At 38.4% G+C, this 15,492-nt stretch overlaps 1 protein-coding gene across 5 annotated transcripts in view; it reads right to left on the bottom strand.

The window, feature by feature from the left end:
• Positions 1-15,492, bottom strand: part of PRLR (prolactin receptor) — a 175,944-nt gene that overhangs the window by 144,403 nt on the left and 16,049 nt on the right. The gene's annotated exons all lie outside the window — the stretch shown is intronic.

Raw genomic sequence — 15,492 nt, 5'->3', positions numbered from 1 at the left:
GGTGAGTATGATAAAATGGAATACTAAGGTCTTTGTGCAGGCCAGTGCTTGCAAATTATTTCATTACACTTTAGAGCTGGAGGAACCTTCGGAGGCCATTCTAACTCAGCCTCAGACATCACGCTCTTATTCCACCTTAGCACCACCCTCCAACAGTTATCCAATCTCTGCTCAAACACGTCTGGGGAAATGGAGATCACTACTTCACCCTGTAGTTGCAGTGTATCACAGTGCAGATGGTCTCCAACTTAACCATGGTTTGACTTACGATTTTCCCAATTTAAGGTGGTACTAAAGCAATGCGCATTTAGTAGAAATCGTACCTTGAATTTTGAATTTTGATCTTTCCCTGGGCTAGGGATATATGGGATGAGCCTTTCTGGTGATGCTGAGCAGTGGCAAAGAGCCATTACGAGAGTGAATAACTAGTATACTTACAACCTTCTGTCCCCGGACAACCATGCTGTTTTCCCTTTCAGTACAGTATCCGATAAACTACAGGAGACAGTCAACACTTTATTATAAAATAGACTTTGTGTTAGATGATTTGGACTAACTGGAACCTCATGGAAGTGTTCTGAGCACATTTAAGGTAGACTAGCCTAAGTTATAATGTTCGGTAGGTTAGGTGTCCTAAATGCATTTTCAACTTACAATATTTTCAACTGACCATGGGTGCACCAGTGCATGACCCCACTGTAAGTCAAGGAAGTTCCATACTAGTTAATTGAAAGCTTTTCTTTATGTTGTTATGTATGTCCCACTCTAACAGTGTCCATTGTACTGGTTCTATGTTTCAGAGTAACTCTGCCTCCTCCTACACAATGGATCTTTGATGTTAAACTTTCAGCAAATATTGACTTCTAATAAGGTATTGAAGGCTATAGATATTCAAAACACAGTAGGTGACTTTTAAAAGCATGATATTTGAATCATATTGTGGAGTATATTTAACATTCAAGCTTCCAAGGAAAATGGTATCTTACTCCTTTGGTAAGTACAAAGTAAGCAGACAGCCTTAAGGCCTATTTGGATGTTATTAATATCATTGCATAAAGAGAAACACTTGAAGGGCCTGTCTGTCCCACTTTAACTTCAACTTACATTCCAATTTCTTTGCCATTCTCTCCATGAGTATTTTTTTTAATGTCTTTTATTAAATTTTATTATGTTATGTTAATCACCATACAGGACATCATGATTCATTGTTTGCGTATAACACCCAGTGCTCCACGCAGAACGTGCCCTCTTTAATACCCATCACCAGGCTAACCCATCCCCCCACCCCTCCCCTCTAGAACTTTCAGTTTGGTTCTCAGAGTCCATAGTCTCTCATGGGTCGTCTCCCCCTCCGATTTCCCCCCTTCATTTTTCCCTTCCTGCTATCTTCTTCTTCTTCTTTTTTTTTTTTTTAACATATAATGTATTATTTGTTTCAGAGGTACAGGTCTGTGATTCAACAGTCTTACGCAATTCACAGCGCCTACCATAGCACATACCCTCCCCAATGTCTATCACCAAATCTCCATGAATATTTAAACAAAACCAAACAACCAATGCTAATCAGGCGCAAAATTCATCTCTCAGATTTGCAGGCTTTAACTTTCAAAGTCTTGGGTGGTGAATACAATTGCAGTATTTGTAGCATCTCAGAGTAGCATCCTTCTAGTACTTCACTACTAGTACTTCACTACTCTTAACAGGATGAGGCTGCCCAGTCCCAGATGCCTGGTTTCAAAGAGCCAGGAAAGGGTAAAGAAAAAGGTATCTGGAGACATGAGTAGGGAGCATCTTTCATTCCTTGATCCCAAGACCTGTGCTATAGACCATTCACCCTTTCCATTTCAAACGTAGCCAGTTATCAGATCTATTCTGGAAGGGAGCCTTTACTTGCCAATGTTCACATCCATAGAACACACAAATGCATAAAGGTCTCTAGATCAAAGGGGGATATGTGGTGTAGTTAAGACTAGAGACTCTGAAGCCAGATTGGCTGGGATCACCTAACTTGTTGTGTGACCCTGGACGAGTTACTTAACTCTTTATACTTTACTTTCCTCATTTGTTAGATGGAGATAATAAAAAGAAAACTCACCGATTGCTTCTGATAGGCAATTTATGTATTTGCACTCAGTGATCTTCAGTCAAATCCAGTGTGGTGGTCATTTGCATTTGGAGGGACGAGTGTAATCCCACAGAGAAAACCATGCCTATGAATCAAGAGATCTGACTTCAAGTCTTCTACTAACTGTGACTCCCATGAATCACAGAAGACAGCACTTAGCACAGTATTCAGCTCTTTACAGTCTGACCCAACCTACTTTTCTCAGATACACTTGCTGTCCTTTCCTACTTCTTCCTTGTGTGTTTTGCCCATCAGGCTACTTGCAACTGCTCCAAATCTCAGGAACACGTGACTCACTGTAAGTTTCTGTGTGCTATTTTCTCTATAGAATCTCCTCCTTACTCTCTTCCCCTGCTTGTTCAATAACTGCCCTAAACCCCATCCATGACTCTATCACACCTCCACCAGACTTGTGTGTTTCTTGAGGGTAGACAATGGTCCCCTCTTTATATTGGTGCCTTACATCATATCCAGCACATAATGTGCAAGCAACAGCAGTTGGAAAACGATTGAGAGATTAAATGAATACATTTTAGGTAATTCTCTTAAGAATGATGATCATAATATGACTTGTTTCCACTTTAGAAAAATACGTCAGGGCATCTGTTTGAAAGCAAACTAATAATACAAGACATATTAACTAAAGACATGACATGAATGCAATACAGCCTTAGGTCATTCCTATTCCCTGTGAGGGCTGGCAATTATTTTATGTGTCTCTGAAAATGTCAGTGGAAATTCCTCCTTTAGTGCAATCAAATAGGGGACGTTGTATAATGGCCCTATTCCTGGCCTCGTTCTTAAACATGTTATAAATCCCTGATGGCGTCTTGGTGTCAGCTGTGTCCTTGGTAGATATTGCTCCCTAGGTGGGAGAGAAGACGATCTGAGCCAACCACACATCTTTCATCTGGCTTTGGAAGGAGCACCGATTACCAGGCTACCTTGTTGACGTGTTGCCTCAAATGCTCCCTTGTTTGAGAAGAAGCCTTTGAGAAAGACTGGGCTCTCCTTTTCTACAGGCGGTAGAAAACTGAATGGAGCCTAGTGCTATAGAAGTTGGGCTCCTGGCAAAATATAGTTAAAAAAAAATCCTTTAGCTATCTAACATGTGGTTATGCTAGAGGGGACAGTGGCCGCAGGAGACGCTGTGCTCAGCGGGACATTCTGCTGAGTGTGTAACTAACAAGACCCATTGGATGGAAGAAAAGAAATGATGAACCAAGATTTCTTGAGTTCCTACCATGGTCAGGGTCATTCCGTTGTATCTGAAATCATTACAAGGGGGCAGACAGCATCATGTCATCCCAAAACTTCAGATGCAACACGTTCGGCCCATTTGTGATCTGAAGTATTGTCTACCACTCATGGCATGAAAGGGAGCAGAAATCTACTAAGTGATGGTTCAGTGGCTAATAGCCAGATCTGATGGGGCTCAGCTTTGCTAAGAACTTGTCAAACATCTGTGTAAAGAGACCAATAATTCATAATGGAGCAGGAAAAGTGTTAGAGGGGCTACCTTACTTCTTGAATATGGTTTTCTAATAACAAAACTCCTTTTTTCATCTAGTGGACAAACATGGGAATTTTGAGTCTTTATCAAAAGCTCAGAATTGCTATGCTAAATATTTTGAGCAGGTAGTTGATCTTTTTCTTCTTGAACCTTTATCTTTGTTTGGTAACCTTGGGGTAACAATCAAGATTGAGAAAGTCAAGACTGATTTTTTTTTTGAGGTTCATGAAGAGAACAACCCAGCTCTTATTTTTATTGGTGGTGATAAGAAAAATCAAGGGCAGGGACATGTGTGTTTCTTAGAAACACTATTTCATGGGACAATGTTTTCATGGTACTTTAGGGAATACATTTCAAAGGCTAATTGTGTGAAACTTTTCTCTCAAAAGAAGATTATAATTTAACTTTGTTGTCTCACTTCTGGATTAGAAAAGAATCCTGTGTATAACACATACTTATGTATGATGATGAAATATTTAATAGCTATGCTTTGAATCTTATGGCTAGGATAGGCCTCTTTCCTGCAGGAGCAGCGTTTGTGATTTTCATCGTATGCTGCAAAAGTTTCCTATAGGATGCCTTGAGAGCCGTACCGAAGCCTCAGTCTGAGTTTCTGGGCTATTTAGTGTTATTCTTCAAAACTCTCACCTCACCAATCTTATTACCCCCAGAGAACAATGAAATATAGTTCCAGAGTCAAAAACTTTCCTGAGAGACATAAAGAACATACTCCTAAAGGAAAAAATACATATTTGTATGAGAGTGAAAAGATTTTTATTTTTACTTTTAGATTTTATTATTATTTTTAAAAGATTTTATTTATTTGTCAGAGAGAAGGAGAGCGCACAAGCAGGGGGACCAGCAGGCAGAGCGAGAGGGAGAAGCAGGCTCCCAGCTGAGCAAGGAGCCTGACACAGGACTCGATCCCAGGACCCTGGGATCATGACCTGAGCCGAAGGCAGATGCTTAACTGACTGAGCCACCCAGGCGTCTTAGTTCAGTATCAGCTAGTATCAGTATCACTTAGTTCAGTATCAGCCTAGTAAAAGTCAAAAGACTTTTAAACAATGTGGGTCACTTCCAAATTCCAAAGGCTAGACTCACCAGTCCTGCACATGACAATGGTAGAGGTAATTAGAAGACCCTGAATTCCCCAATGCAAGAGATCATGTCTTATGTAACTCTATATATCTACTTTCTAGTACAGTTCCTGAGACATCATAGGACCTCAGTAAGCATTTGTTGTCTTGGATTCAGATGCCACTCAGAGATGATAATGCCCCATCTTTGGAGACATACTGTCACCTTTCTTCCCCAGGATATTTGGTCATCGGTAAAAGGTTTTTTGTTGTTGTTGTTGAGATAGCACTTCAAAATGCTAAAGAATGATAGAAAGTTCATCATGTAAAGCAGAGAAAATGATAGTTGTTCACACAAACTTGGACTTGATTAAATGAGGAAGTTAGCCAAGATTCATGGGGGAAATGTGCAGAATGATAAACACTCTTAAAACTTAAAAGGACTTAAGAAGACGTTTTTTAGATTTCTGGAAAGGAGTACCTATTTTTGACTACTTATAAAGACATGGGGAGGAGAAAGGAAGAGAAGAAAAGGTCTGGACAATATACAAAAACCCAAGACCTATGGTCAGTCTGTAGCCAGAAACTCAGGGAGAATGTCAGGACTGACATGACCCATGGCACTGAAAGGTGAATCCGAATTACTAACAAACATACGATTTCCTGCTGAAAACAAAACCAAAACTTTGGCTTCAAAGAAGATAGGCAGATAGTTCAGTCCCTTCCTGAAAACTGTTCAGCTACCCTTCTGCTGAATGCAGCCATCTTCAACCCAGCAGAGCATCCCATCTATATTCATAGAAAAATCTCAACCTTTAGAAAACAGTGAATTGGGATATTACAAGAACAGGTAGTGGCACACCGGATCCTGGAACATATATCCAACAAGTAAAAATCCTGGAACATATATCCAACAAGTGCAGGGGGGGACGGAGGAAGAGTCCTGGAAGGAAGGCATCTCAAAGATGACAAATTTTTGTGGTTCCTGTTTTGAGTGTAGGAGAATAGGCGGTGGGGGAAGAGAAGATCTTATCTCAATACACAAAGCTGCACCAGTGGCATTCCTATTAGATGCTGATACTGAACTAGGACATGTCATTCTGCCCTCCAGCTGTGAACCAGAAATCTTATAGCCTGGTACATACTGAGCAGGTCCCAGAACACATTGCACATGCCATGTGTTCACAAATATTGGGTCTAAGTGGATTCAGTTTCATTCCTGGATGAGTAAGCATGAAAAACAAATAGCACAGACAGTGGGTAAAGTATATAACAAGGAAACTGAAACTTCCTCCCAAAGACAATTTTAGAAAACTGTTTCTCATTCTCAGTTGATGTAGAAAAAAGATACCGTGAAAGTGGACAGGTAGCTGTTATGAGATAAAAGGCTGGGGAAGACAAGGAGAATGGAAGGGAAACCAAAAAATGAACATTATTAAGAATCGTATTAGTATGTCCACTGAAGGCAGTAAGAGGTAAGACTGACACTACAGGACACAGAATCAGACACTCCTTAAAATACAGAAGCCCTACATTGTACTCCTTAAAAGGAAGCAATGAGATGAGATGCCAGATACATGAAGGGGAGCACACAATCAAATTAGGCTGATTTATACTCATGAAAAAGAGACCAGTGATCACAATGAGATAGTGCTATACGCCTACCAAGAGGCCAATAACTATGTACACAGAAACAGATAACCATGTAACTATCCAAGAATGCATTGTAAATATGATTTGCTGAATAGATAAAATAATTCACAAAGGAGAAGTAAAAGAACATAAAATATGTAACTGACAGTAACCTGAATAAAAAAATGTTAAAAAAAAATCTCAAAAAATCTAAAAAATTCATGCAAGAAGTCTCATACATAATATTATTGTATGATTCCATTTGTATTATATTCAGAACAAGCAAAACAAATCTAAAGTGATAGAAATCAAATCAGTGGTTGCTTCTGGGATTGGGATTACCCAGGAAGGGGTATGAGGAAATTCTGTGATGGGAATGTCCGCTATCTTGGTAGGGGATGTGGGTTACTCAGCTATATGAGTTTGGCAAAACTGATCAACTGTACACTTAGGGTCTTTGTATTTCATTGGATGTAAGTTACGTCTCTATAAAAAAAGCATTCGAATTTTAAGAATGTATTTTTAAAAAGAAAATAAATAAAATGTAACTGAAGAAATATCCAAAATCACAAAAGAAGCTTTGAAAATGGAAAACTTCACAGTACCAATGGAGGGTCTGACTCTGAAAACTGACATGATTCAGCAAACGCTATGAAAATCAGAAAAAAACCTCACACCTAGATGCGTTATGACAAAATATCTGAATTGGAAAGTAAAACCTCTAAGTCCAGGAAAAAAAAAGATTACCAAGAAACAAAAATATGAATCATCTCAGATTTTTCCACCACATGACTAAGTGCAAAAGGCAAGAAAGATGGCGAGACAAGAATTTTATACACAGCAAAATCACTCTTTATGTCGAAAGACAACAGAAGTTTTTTTTAAGTAGATCAAAGGGTTCAAAAAAATATGATCTCCTTACTTTACTTACAATAACTCTTAAAGATACCCTTTAGCTGCCCAAGAGATTAATTAAAATGAGTCAAAAATAAGAAATTTATAGTGTAAATGGCCAATAACTAGGTACACAGAAACCACATAACCATGTAACTATCCAAGAACGTATTGTAAATATGATTACATTGCTGAACAGATAAAAAATTTTATCTATTGAGAGAGAAGGAAAATAATATAAAATGTGTGACTGACAGTAACCTGAATAAAAAAAATTAACTAATTCTTACAAATACTGAGGAAATGGTTGAAAGGAAGTAAAATAGATTAAATGTCTCATCTTTAATAGGGCTATTCGAGCATATCATTTCATTCTGAACTTGATTATAAAAGTAGATGGTCATTCACTGATATGAGGAATTCTTAATCTCAGGAAACAAACTGAGGGTGGCTGGAGTGGTGGGGGGTGGGAGGGACGGGGTGGCTGGGTGATGGACATTGGGGAGGGTGTGTGCTATGGTGAGTGCTGTGAATTGTGCAAGACTGTTGAATCACAGATCTGTACTTCTGAAACAAATAATGCAACATATGTCAAGAAAAAAGAAAAAGAAGATAGCAGGAGGGGAAGAATGAAGGGGAGTAAGTCAGAGGGGGAGATGAACCATGAGAGACGATGGACTCTGAAAAACAAACTGAGGGTTCTAGAGGGGAGGGGGGCGGGGGGATGGGTTAGCCTGGTGATGGGTATTAAAGAAGGCACGTTCTGCGTGGAGCACTGGGTGTTATGCACAAACAATGAATCATGGAACACTACATCAAAAACTAATGATGTAATATATGATGATTAACATAACAATAAAAAATTAAAAAAAAAGTAGATGGTCATGTCTATGACTTTAGTAAGTATAAAATACAGGTGCAAGTGTTTTGGAAAACTTTAAGTGCAATCACTTGTAGAATAAAAAGAGGATGACTGTCTTCTAAATTACTGGAAAAAATAAAAGGAAAACCAAACCACAGTCCACGCGGCAACAGATTAAAAAAAAAAAAAAAAAGACAAGGCTGAACAAGAAAACTGAGAAAAGTAAGAGCAAATGAATATAATGTTGACTGTTGTTATTGGTGTTAATTTCCAAATGAGAGAAAAAGACTTCTGTGGTTAAATACAATTTAGAAATGTTGGGTTCAACTCAGTTTTCAGCTAGTTTCTTTATTGCAGATATCACACCATTAATTTATGAATATGAGTTATTAATCCTTGGGAGAGAGGATTTCATTTGTAGCATTTCCCGTGCTTGTTTTATTAGCTCTCATAGAAAACACTTTAAAAAAATGTTAAACAACAGGCATTCTTCTTAAAATTGATTCTAAGGATGTTCACTATTATCATTACTAATTAATAGAAGTTGTAATCAATGCTAGAAGACATCAAATAAAAATTGGATGCAACTATTGGAAGGAGGAAGATTACCATTAATAGACACCATGATTACAAACTCTTATAATCAACTAAAAATTCTTATAATCAATTAAGAGTTAAATAGTTAAATAAAAAGAAAATATATGTACATTAGTATTTTTCCTATAGTCCAGCAATATCAGAGAGAAGATATGGGAAAAAAGATCCATTCATAAGAAAAAAACTAAAATTATAAGATACATAAGAAAACCCTAACAAAAAAGAATAACCTATTTGAGTAAAACTATAACATTTTCACAAGAAATGTAAAAGAAAATGCAAGTACTGGGTAGATGTTCAATGCCTCTTGATGGGCTGACTCTATTAAAAAGATTGTCAGTTCTTTTGTAACTGATCTATAGGCTTAATGCATTATCCAGTTACCCCAATGGGAGACTGTGTGTTTGTATACACATGCATACACATACATACACATATATTTATACCCACACATATATATACATATGCTTTTCTAAGTTTTCAAACTCATTTAAGAGTTTACCCAGAACACACTGACAAGAGTAGATAAATCAATTTTGAAAGTGAAAAGTGATGAGAGGATACATGCCCTACCAGTTAAATGTTTCATAAAACTCAAAACCAGTACGGTGCTGGCCCCCAAACTGACTGACATATGACAATAAAACTAAATAAATTATTCTGCAGTGGACAATAGGATATACCTAAGAACTGAATATATAACCAAAGCCTTGTTTATCCAGGGAAAAGGGGTGAGTGATGTGGAACATTTCTTGCCCATCATCATCCTGCCTCCCCTGAACTATGGCAAACAGTAGCCTCCCCAGTGGTCTCCTGCTCACACCCTCCACCATCACTGCCTTCCGCCCGTGGCATGTACGCACTCCATGTTGTACACCCAGGGGACATTTAGCATTTAGGTCACTGAACACGAACCTTCGCACATACTGTTTATCTCTGCCCCAACTGACATCACCCTGTCTCTTTATTCTCAGCCAGAAAGTTGCTTCCTTCCAGAAGCCTTCTCTTAACTCAACGTCCAGATTAAGTGTCTCATGCCACCCTGTACTTCCTCTCAGAGAGCTCACAATGTGCCATATTACACTGGCCTGGCTTTTGTCTGTCTTTCTCATTAGACTATAAGCTCTGAGAAGGCAAAGCCATCCCTGTCTTGTTCTGTTTTACTCCCAGTATGTTGCTTCCTGCCTGATACATACCACTCACCGAGCATCACTGCATAAACAGCTACAAAGGAATCACAAAGGAAAACACGGATAGCCTTCAAGCCATAAAAATCTATAAGTGTGTTTACCAAAAATACTTTACACAGAATTAAAAGACAAAGACAAAATTGGGTAAAAATATGTATAATAAATATTATAGAAAATAGATTAATATCCTTAAAATATAAAGAGTTCATTTTTTAAAAATTAAGACAATATTGAGAAACAAGTAGAAATCTTGATAATGGACATAATAGGTAATTCATAAAAGAAGACACATGAAGGGTGGTAAATGTATGAAAAAATAATTATGCCTGATAATCAAAGAAATGGAAATTAATATTATTTTAGACTTATCAGATTGGCAAAATCAGTACATTCCTACGACGGAACGTTAGGACAGCTTCAAAAACATGTTTTCAGAAACACGTATAACTGGTTATCACGTAACATTAAGTTTTAAAAAGAGGTTTTGAAAAATGAATATACAATATATTTCTAATTTTTTTTTTAGAAATGAGAGAGGAAAAAATTTGCCATATGTAAACAGTAATTTTTTTCCTAGGTGGTGGAATATGGGTGATATCAATTTTCTTTATTCCATTCTATAATGCCAGACAAAAGTAATTAAAATTTTAAGCCTATATAAAAATCCATTTTTCTAACCATTCACCGACTCCTCACCTACTCTACAATACAATGAACTGCAAACATTTGTATTCGTAGGCAAAATTACTTTCTTTTATTTCCTTAAAGTACCAAATAAAATTAAACTTTCTTAGAGTCCATTGATCTAAAAACAGTACTTCTCCTGGGGCAAATTTGATTGGCATCTGTTTCCTCATTATACTATAAGCTCTGCATGGGAAGAGACCATTCTGCTATTATTTCCCCAGCATTTGGCATAGTGTCTAAGTGGTTTGATGTATTTGTATCCTGAATTTTGCAGAGTTACTCCCAACAATGATTATGATAAATTTTAATTTGAACTTTCGTGCAGTTCTTCTCTTGGGGCAAAGTCAAGAGGTAGGCAAATAAAAAAACCAAACCCTCAAAGACCAATAAGGTACTTAAGACCCACAGTTCAGAACTGACCAGACTTGGAGGATAAACCAACTAGTTGGCTTATTGCTGGAACTAATTTATGGAGATGGAAATACCAGGTAGACACTAGGGAAAATCAGGGCTGGTGAGTTCCTAAAGAGAGGGTAATTAAATCTCTTTTTCATCCTATAAAGTATGTGCCTGAGATCCCAAGTATTAAAAGTCATGGAGGGTGTCAAACATTCATTTCCAAGCATTTCCCAAAGGAACGTCTTAACTGTGTGATAGTACAGAGGCTTGGGCCACCTTCCAGGCTATAATTTAAAAATCATACTAAGTGCATAGGCATTGACTCCTGCTTCTGACAATATTCTCCACAGTGTAGCCTGAGTGGGTTTTTTTTTTTTTCTAGATTGTTTCATTTTGATTTTTTTGAAAAGAAGATGAAACATTGACTTTCAGCTATTTCCTCCCTAATTGAATGGTTTGGTATTTCCTTATAAAAAGACCCACAGGACATGCTATCCCTCATCTTCAAACACCCCAAAGGCTCCCTATTGCTTCCTGAGATCCTATGTGGCCTGGCCTCTCTCCTTCTCCAGCTTTTTCATATATTGTGTTTCGCTGAGGTTTTCCTATTCCCCCACACTGGGCACGCTCTCTCCTCCGTTGGTGGCTTGGTCTGTGCTCCTCCTTTTGTTGAGGAAATTCTTCCTTCCCATTTTGATCTTAGGTCAACCATTACTTTCTCACGGTTACTGTTTTAGTAAACAACGTACCTCCCCTTTGTTGTCCTTACCATACTTACAAACATACTTGAATTTGATTGGCTCTGTTTCCTCATTATACTATAAGCTCTACATGGGAAGAGACCATTCTGCTCACTATTATTTCCCCAGCACTTGGCATATTGTCAAAGTGGGTTTGATTATGTTTGTATCATGAATTTTGCAGAGTTGCTCCCAATGATGATTTGATAAATTTTAATTTGAACTTTTGCACAGAACTCCCCCCATCCCCCAATGTGGGGCTCGATCTCACGACCCTGAAATCATGACCTGAACTGAAATCAGAAGTCAGAAGCTTAACCAACTGAGCCACTCAGATGCCCCTGAACAGGACTTTTAATGACGACACAGTCCCTCTGTGACTGCTCTCATTAATCAGGTTAACTTTTCCCCCTGGGTCAGGAGGGGCAGAGGAGAGAATTCAATGCAAAGGTAGATCTTCCCAGATGAGTAGTGTAATCCTGGAGGGGCAGCAGGGCCCATTCCAGAGCTGTTCAGCCCACCGTGCTAAATTATGTCCCAAATTTTCTCCCCTCACAGAAGTGTGATGTATGTAAACTCTGCGTGGTTGGTTTCCATCACAGACAAACTCTTACCAGAGCTCTTCACTTTAAATTTCTGCAGGATCACTCCTACGCAAAGCAGGGTGTTAGTTTTGTTCTCACGCTTTGAACCCTCCAGAAAGCTTAACTGTGGTCCACAACTACGATTTAAAGGAATTAGGAGTGCATTAGTAGCCAGCTCAGAGTGTTTTGCAAGAGTCAATGTTTCTTTTTCATGTGGTCCATTGTGCTTTTCCAAAAATCCGCTGGGCTTTCTCAATTTCTTCCCTACTTTCACTTTTTTTTTTTTTTTTTACTTTGTTTACTGCTTGCTGCAGTCAAAAGGTACAACTGGGCAGCTTTAGGAAGAGATGATGTGACCAAGCTGGAATACTCTGTTCTGGTCTGGTCACTACACTACAAGGACCCACAAAGCCCGAAGAGACTCAGGGATGGAGGCGTATAGTGATCAAGGAGATGAGGGAGAGGGGGTCATTGAAGGACAAACCATGAAGATTACAGCAATTCAGTCTGCAAAGATAAAAGTTATCACAGGATATGGTTAATATCAAGAGAGTTAGGGATAGGGTGAATAGACTTATTCCCAATACTGTAATTATGTAAAAATCTCTTTGCAACAGAAAGAGTTAAGGAAAGGGGAGAGGACTTACTACATTATCCATTAGACAGTTAAGAGACTTGTTACCTCAAGTCGTGTTTGTTGTCGAATACAAATATTGATAGAATAAACAAAGATTTTAAAATATTCACATATGATATGACAATATATTCATGATGTAATATTGTCTAAATATTAATAGATCACACAAAAATTTAGATACAGTCACATACGGTGTGACAACAGTTTCATAATGTATTATATAACATTAACTAAAATATTAATAGGTTAAACAAATTTAGTATAAATTAAATGTGTGTTATGACAGCAGATGGACACTGAGGTATTAAGAGTCCAGAACTAGGGTCAGTAAAATAAAGCTCATGGGCCAAATCTGACCCCTTGGCTATTTTGGATAATGAAGTTTTGTTGGAAAATGGCCACTCCAGGGGCGCCTGGGTGGCTCAGTTGGTTAAATGTCTGCCTTCAGCCCAGGTCGTGATCCCAGGGTCCTGGGATCGAGCCCCACGTCTGGCTTCCTGCTCAGCGGGGAGCCTGATTCTCCCTCTCCCTCTGCCTGCCACTGCCCCTGTTTGTGCTCTCTCTCTCTGTCAAATAAATAAATAAAATCTTTTTAAAAAAAAAGAAAATGGCCACAACATTCATTTATGCATTGCCTATAGGGCTGCTTTTGTCTGACAAGGGCAGAGTTGAATAATTGTGACAAAAGCCGTGTGGCTCGAAAGTTCTAAAATATTTTACTATCTGGTTCTTTACAAAAGAAGTCGGCCGATTCCAGGCTAGAACATATTAGGAACATGCTAATATTATTCATATTTGAGGTCCACATTAAGCAGGATGAAATACATTCTTCTAGATGAACACCCTTGGTTGGTGCAGGATTTTGGCTAGGGCAGCAGTTCTGATAGTCATATGAAAAGCCTAAAAAAAATGCATATTTACCCATCATTTGATCATCATATCTTTGGAGGTTTGGTAATCAAGTTAAGGATGCTTCCCGAATTTTAGGGAGGTGATGAGAAAACAGGCTTCTGATTGTATCTAGCTGGTTTTGATGCTTTCCAATTTGGGGCTCCCCATCAACAAAGAATCATGGAATTACTGGGAAGTGAAACTCAGAAGTTTGAAATGATGTCATAACGTCGGTTGGAACTAAGATTAGGGCTTCTGATTTTCAGATCAAAATACTGCACTTTCCTGCACACCAAATACATTAGCAGTGTTTTACCCACAAAGAAGCCAAATTTAGAGTCTTTGGAAATAGTGACTCTTCTCCCGCCCCTCCCCCCGAAGTTCTCTGGTATGAAATCAATCTGTGTACATGCACTATGACACGAGTTTGGTAAGCACAAGAGTTGTACTGCCTAAATGGTTATATCAAGAGAACAACTGAGAAAAACTGTGCCATTGTTGGGGGTTTTTATTCTCACGTTGCATAATGAAACGCATTTCCTGGGACAAATTTTCACCTGTGGGCAAATGCCTTGATCCCTCTTCTGACAGTAGTGCCCAGAAGATAGAGACCATTGTTAAATGTGGAGTTAGTAGTTGAATGTAGTTCCCATATGACAAACTGATATCGGTTGGAAGGCAGGGAGTTGCTATTTTGGGGTTGGCAATATTAAAATCCTGTCCTATTTTCTAAAACATCGAATCCCTTAGAGAATTTAAATTTTCTGTCAAAACTGACAGGTAAAAAGCCCCAGTAGTTAATGATCAAGATCTCGACTTTAAGACATGATGATTGCATGGAGCTAGAGCTATGACTCAGTCCCCAAGTCCAAGTATGAGATTCATTAAGGTAATTTCATTTTTAACCATCATTAGCAATAATTGGTGTCATCCTTCCTCTCCTACTGAATGTTTGCCATCTGCTGGGCAAATTCACCCACAAAAAGGAAGTCTCCATTGTAGCCACCTACCTTCACAGAAGAAAAATTCCTGGAGAAGCTTAATGCTTTGCCTCTGAATAATGGCCTCGGTGCTTGGACAATCAGAGCTACCTATCCCATTGTATGATAATCATGTCCTTTTGGAAATTCATTGCTTCCAAGGGAGTATCAGTGAAAAGGTCCCAGTCAAGGTACACTTTTGTAAAGTAGGTCTCCATGAAATACCACTGTGGGAAGTGTTTTTACATTTGACATGTATTTGGCAAGTTCTTACTCAGTTTCCTGAGAACGTTGGTGAGAGTCCATAAGCATTGCTTACGTTCCACTTGAAGATTTCCCTAAGCCGCCATATGTGATTTTAATTTTAGAAGAAACCCATAACCTTTTAAGGGATTACACTTGGATTGTGCCTTAGGTTTCAAAGTATTCCCCAGACATTATGGATTCTCACCTTAACAATACAACACAGGATATTTGGAGTCCTTGTTACTGCTGTTCCTATACCTCCTTGAGTCTTCTGTAAATTTTTGCTGTTGGACTCTTACTACACACTTTGTTCACAAGTGGAAGTGTCCTTTTCATACCAGTAGTCACAATTATGTTTAAAGAAATAGAAATATATGGAAAGAATAAGAATTAAATGGAGCACAACAACAAGCATCTAAACCTAATAGTTCCTTCT

The sequence above is a fragment of the Callorhinus ursinus genome, unplaced genomic scaffold, assembly GCF_003265705.2.
Source record: "Callorhinus ursinus isolate GAN/ISIS: 27379988/994484 unplaced genomic scaffold, GSC_fseal_2.0 scaffold3, whole genome shotgun sequence".
Classification (NCBI taxonomy): Eukaryota; Metazoa; Chordata; class Mammalia; order Carnivora; family Otariidae; genus Callorhinus; species Callorhinus ursinus.
The sequence above is the reverse complement of the archived record's forward strand: the minus strand, read 5'-3'. Positions and strand labels throughout refer to the sequence as shown.